Source organism: Propithecus coquereli, unplaced genomic scaffold (assembly GCF_000956105.1).
Source record: "Propithecus coquereli isolate 6110/MARCELLA unplaced genomic scaffold, Pcoq_1.0 Scaffold101, whole genome shotgun sequence".
Lineage (NCBI taxonomy): Eukaryota > Metazoa > Chordata > Mammalia > Primates > Indriidae > Propithecus > Propithecus coquereli.
The window spans coordinates 6,894,723-6,901,562 of NW_012133970.1; positions in this window are offsets into that span (position 1 = coordinate 6,894,723).

Sequence of the window (6,840 nt, forward strand, 5' to 3'; positions counted from 1 at the left end):
GTGTCATAGTGATTTGGGGATATCCTACAACCTGTCACTCAGAGCAAGGTTTGACCTCAGTTTTAACTGTGTTTTAGAGGTTTAGAATACAAAAGTGAGCTAGTAGAAAGAAGACGTAAAAAATCAATGTAAAACACTGTGTTCACCAGCTATACCTTTATCCCCTAACTTTCTGGATTTCTGGACTAGAACCAAGTTTCGGATTGTTCCTTGGTAACATTATTGATATCACATCAGCTTGCTTTGAGTCAGAGGGAGGCTCACTCTTGATCAGGCAGTGAACAGAATTGTTAGTCTCCATTCTCTTGGAGCTTACATCCTATTGCAGTGAGACAATCATCCCCTTCTCCACAGGCTCCTACTCTAGATTCGGGTTTTATATTGTTGCCTAGTGATACTGGAGGCCTCTCATATCCTGGCCCTAAGTCAGAGGGAGGCTTTGCCATGGTTCTGACACTGTTTTAAGAGGTGAAAATGGACAGGAATAAAAATTTTGCTCCCATAGTGCTTACAACTTACATTATAGTGAGATGTTCATCTCCTTCCTCCCAGCACATTTGTACATACATCAAACTGTGATGAGTGCTTAGAAAACATTAAGCAGGATAAGTAAACAAAGTGACAGGCTTGGGTCTTGGGGGTGCTATCTTATACAGGTGGACAGAGAAGTCCTCTTGAAAAATATGACATTTGAGTAGACATCTGAATAAAGTGAGGGAGCAAATCATGTTGCTGATGCCTTGAGATAGAATATAGGTGGAGGTTTCCAGTAACAGATTAGTGTGGCCAAATAGGAAGTGAGAAAGAAGGAGAATCATAGGGGATGAGATCAGAGAGCTACTTTGGAGCCAGATTATTGTATAGTCTTATGGACTGCTATTACGAATTTGGATTTTAATCAGAAGGAAATGGGAAGTCACTAGTTTTGAGCAGATGCATGACAATTGTCCTTATATTGAATAATCTGATTTGAAATCCTTCTTTCATCATCTAATGAGACCTCATTTGGTACTTGGTCTACATGGACAATGTGTTGTTTTGTTTTGTTTTGTTTTGTTTCCTTTTGAGATCTCTTAGGAGCCCACTTTCTCTTATGTGTTCATGCCCTGGCTCTGCCAGTTTGCTAACTCTCATTCTTGTCTTTCTTCAGATAAGGAACTTGGAGGGACATGAAGTCAAAATGAACATTCAAGCTTTTGTAGCTTCAACATTTCACTATATATTCTTTTTTTTTTTTTTTTTTTGAGACAGAGTCTCTGTTGCCCTGGCTAGAGACCTCAAACTCCTGGGCTCAAGCAATCCTCCTTCCTCAGCCTCCCAGGTAGCTGGGACTATAGGCACACGCCACCATGCCCGTCTAATTTTTTCTATATATTTTTAGCTGTCCAATTAATTTCTTTCTATTTTTGGTAGAAACGGGGTCTCGCTCTTGCTCAGGCTGGTCTTGAACTCCTGAGCTCAAACAATCCGCCCGCCTCGGCCTCCCAGAGTGTTAGGATTACAGGCGTGAGCCACCGCACCCAGCCTATATTCTTAAATGATACCGCAAAAATGTCAGAGACTGAGGCAAATGATTCTAGCTGGGAGACTACAGGAGCAATTCAAACAGAAATTTTGAAGTTAATACTTTTACAAATGAATAGTAAGATGCATTGTGAGGAGGAATTAACATTGTGGCTGATTAACTCTGTAAGGAAAGTCACTACATAGCAATAAGAGGCCTCTAGGATTATGAGTTATCTGCAGAAATCATAAAGTTAAGATGTGGGAATGGATTTTGAGAAAGTCAATTTTAAAAGAAAGAACACAGGAATAAGGGCTAACTAGTAAATATAGGTGTAAAATAGTCCTCCTTTTTCTTTCAGTCTGTATCTGAACAGACTCAAACAAGTAAATGAAGTATGAAGTGTCTATGCTGTATATTCTTTGGACAAAATCTTTTCTTTAGGGGTAGAGAAAAGTTTGCTATGTCTAAATTGGCTATTTTACTGAATTAATTTATTCCAAGTATATTTTTAGATTTACTCTTAACTGCCTGAACTGTATTCAGGGCTTTTGAAAATGGAAAGAACCCGTGTTTTCTTTCCTTTATAAGTTTTCCGCATGCATCCTTCATTCTCTCATTAAACATTCATACCATAAAGGATTTAGACTTATTTTTAAGGACATCTAAATAATCACAAAAGTACGTTACATAGGAGATTCTCATAAATCAGGCTTTCTTCTGTGGTCACTTTATTTACTCATTTATTCATGGAATGAGACAAAATGTGCAAGACATTTTTCTAGATCCTATGCTGGGATATAAAAATGAATAACACATGGTCTTTTATATTCCAAGTAGCCTTCAAACCAATAGTAAAGATAAAAGATGGATATAAAACCCTGCAAAACAAGGTAAAAAGAATGTGTTATATTATTGAGGGTCAAAGGGGTACATATGTACTATGTGAATTCAGGTGAGAGAGAGAAAGACAGAGAGAGAGAGAGAGATCATTCCGTAGAAGTTGATCTTTATGTTAAGCAAGCAAGGGAGTCCCTAAGTTGATGATTTCATAGTACCAATATGCAAATTATAGATTTTTTTATTTTATTGAGGTATAATTGAATATAGTAAAATGCCTAGATATTAAGTGTAAAACACACTGACATAACTTTCCATTTTCCTTTTACTATTGGCTTCCAGCTTTATTCCATTGTAGTCAGAAATGACACTTTGTATGATTTCAATCTTTTAGATTTCACTGAGAATTGTTTTGGTGCTTAATGTGCAGTCTATCCTGGATAATGTTCCATGTGCATTTGAGAAGAGTATGTATTTTGCTGATGCTGGGTGGGATGTTCTAAATCTGTCAGTTCTACTTGGTTTATAGTATTGTTCCAATCCTCTGTTTCCTATTGACCTTCTACATGTTCTACCCATTTTTGAAAGTACTGAATTGAAGTCTCCAACGAGTATTGTGTAACATTCTATTGTTCCCTTCAATTCTGTGAAAGTTTACTTCATACTGGATATCTGTTGTTGGTATATTTATGTTTATAATTTTAATATTTCCTTGATAAATTACTCTTTTATTAATATATAATGTCATTTCTTGTCTCTTGTAAGAATTTTTGATTTAATGACTACTTTGTCTGATATTAGTATAGTGACCCCAGGTTTTTTTTTTGCTTACTATTTGCAAGGAATATCTTTTTCCATGTTTTTACTTTCAAGCTATTTGTGTCTTTTTTAGTTGGGTCTTGTTTCTTAGAGTATATTCTGCCAATCCATGTCTTTTGATTGGAGAGTTAATTCCATTTACATTTAAAGTAATTACTTATAATGAAGGATTTACTTCTACCATCTTGTTCTTGTGTTTTGTTTTGTTTTAAGTACATCTTAGAACTTTTTCCCCTGTTTCCATCCCTTAATGCCTTCTTTTTTGTTTAGCTGATTTTTTATTTTGAATTGATTTGATTATCTTATTTTCTTTGGCATGTATGTTTTAGATATTTTCTTTTAGTTAACATGGGGATTATATGTAATATCCTTAATTTATAATAATCTAGTTAAATTGACACCCACGTAACTTCAATAGTATACTATATAACTGCATCCTTTGCCCTTTATGTTGCTGTCACAGATTATATCTTTATACACTGTGTGCCCAATAATAAAGACATAATTATTTTTCATAAATTTATCTTTTAAATACTGTAGGAAGTAAAAAATCTCTCCCTGACTTTTTACTTTAACATTCTACTGTATGTTTCCACTGTAATCTTTTGCTTCAGGCATGTGAGGATTGGTAGTATAGCTTTCGGTATTTTTAAACAATTCCTGCTGCTTTCTTGGCCTGAGTTCAACTTAGGTGAAACAAAGATGAAAGCCTTGTGTCAGTCATTCAGGTAGTGCCCATACATGTTAGAACAGACATTGAGATAATCTGCTGTTCTCCCTTTGGAACCAGTGAAAGGGTCCCACACTGGGAATGCAGGCTGTCCTCATTTCCCAAGCAAGACCACTCTTGCGCCAGGGAAAAGATAAGTAAAATTATGACATAACTTTCTACTGAAGAAGCTTTTCCTTTATTCAGAGTTCACTGGTTGTTGTAAATTTTGACTGTTTTCCAGAGTTCTAACAAAATTGGTTCTGACAGTTTATTGCTTGTTGTTATATGTTTCTATGAAAGAGGAGGGCCTAGAGCTCATCCACTCTGTTATTTTGATGATGTGAAACTCTCATTTGGTTGTAATTTGTATTTTCTTGACAACTAATCATGCTGAGTATCTTCTCATGTACTTATTTACCATTTTTGTCACATGCCCATTCAAGTTTTTTTCTCTCAATTTTTATTGGGTTCCTTGTCATACTGCTACTTTGTTGTAAGAGATCTTTATATATTCTAAATACAAATACTTTGTTTTTTATATATATATATATATATGAAATATTTTCTCCTCATCTGTGAGTTGCCTATTTAATTTTGTAATAGTGACTTCAATGAGCAAAAGTTTTAAATTTAATGAAGTCTAGTTTGTTTTTTCTTTTTTCTTGCATTTTCAGATATTTTTAGTACTCCAAAGGTACAAAGATATACTCCTATGTGTTTACTAGGAAACTTATGGTTTTAATTTCATGATAATGTTCTGATCTACTTTTAGTTAATTTTTGTTTATGGTGTGAGGTTATGAGTCCAGATAGATAGACCCATCAATAAATGGATAAATACATAGTTTATTTTTCAGTGGAGATATCCAGTTATTCCAGCATCATTTGTTGAAAAACTTTTATTTCATAATTGAAATTCACTGGTGACGTTTACAAAGATTAACCATACATGTAGTTTTATTTCTGTACTCTGTTTTCCTGTTCTTCCTCTTCTTCCAAAAATGGCATTTTATCTTGATTAATGTAGCTTCATACTAAGTTTTGTCATTTGATAATGTAAGTACTTCAACATTATTTTTCATATTCATATTTCCCCAGTTTTTGTACAAATGTCCTTTTCTGTTTATGTTTCAGGATCTAATTCAGTACCACATTTTATTTATTCATCATGCCCCCTTAGTGTCCTGCAATCAGTGATAGTTTCTCAGACTTTAAAGCCTTTTATGACCTTGACACTTTTAAGGAGTACTCGTCAGATATTTTGTAGAATGTATCTTGATTTCAGATTGCTTGATGTGCTGCTCGTGATATTGCAGGTACAGATATTTGATAAGGATACCACAAAGGTGATGTGTCCTTTTCATTGCATAATATCAGGGGTTACATGATGCCTACATGATGCATTGGTGATGGTAACCTTGATCATTTTGTTGAGCTGGTTTTTCCACTGTAAAGTTAGTTTGTTTTCATATTCTATTTTCTAAAATCCAGTAAGTCAGTCCAGCTGACACTCAGGGAGACTGGAATTAAGCTCCACCTCCTGTGGGAAGGAGTATCAAAGAATTTAAAAACTTTCACAACAATTAGTAAATATTTTGGAGGCAATACTTTCAGGCTGTGTAAATGTCCTTTTTCTCCTCATACAACCAATGTCTAAATTTAACTTTCCAACTATTATTGTTGAATTGTCTATTCCATCAGTTTTTGTTCCACGTATTTGGATGCTATAAATTTAGGTATGATATATTTGAATAATTGTTACATCTTTCTGATTAACTCTTTTAACGTTATACAATGTCCTTCTTTGTCTATAGTTACAATTTTTTGCCTTAAGTCTACTTTGGTTGTCATTAGTATAGTTCATTCAGCTCCCTTTTGAGTACTGTATGCATGGCATATCTTTTTCCACCCTTTTACTTCCAACCTATTTATGTCATTATTAATCTAAATCGTGTCTCTTATAGATAGGATCTTTTAAAAAATTCATTCTACCCATTTTGGCTTAACTGGTGTGATCCATTTGCAATTAATGTAATAATTCATAAGGTGGTATTTACTTCCATTTTGCTATTGGATTCCTATGTCTTACTCTTCTTAAATTAGTCTATTCCTCCATTACTGCTTTTTTATACTAAATAGATACTTTCTCAAATACCTTTTGAATTCCCTTGTCATTTCACTTTTTGTATATTTTGAGTTATTTTCTTATGAGTTACTAAGAGTATTATAATTAATTTATAAAAAGTAGTTTAGATTAATTTCAATAGTATATAAAAACCTTGCTTGTGTATATCTTTATTCTCTTCCCTATCTTCTGTGATTTCATTGTCATAAAAATGATATAGTTATACATTATTTGTCCATTGATGCAGAATTATAATAATGCTTTATTCATTTTTTTTTTCTTTCTTTTTTTTTTTTTTTAGTATTTCATTGTGGGTTTTTTTTTTTCAGCATATTATGGGGGTACAGATGTTTAGGTTACGTGTGTGCCCTTGGTTCCCCCCCCACCAAGTCCGTGTTTCAATCACTCCTTGTGTATACAAATACCCGTCCCCTCCTCCCTCCTCCCCCCTCCTCCCGCCGCCAAATGAACAGAAACTATTCATTTTTCTTTTAAATCAGGTTGTTGAAAACAGACTTACAAACAAAAAAGTCACTTATACATTTATATTTACCCAATCGATTACCTTTACCAGTGCTCTTTATTTCTTCGTGTGCTTTCAAATTACGTTTTTGTGTCCTCTCACTTCAGCCTAAAGGTCTCTTTTTAGTATTTCTTGTAGGGCAGATTGTCTAGTGAAAAACTCTCTCAGTTCTTGTTTCTCTGGACATGTCTTTATTTATCTTTCATTTTGAAGTTTTTCTGGATATAAAGTTCTTGGTTCACATGGCTTTTTCTTTCTGCATTTTCAATATGTTGTCTCACTGCCTCCTGGTCTCCATGGTTTTGGATGAGAAAGTGA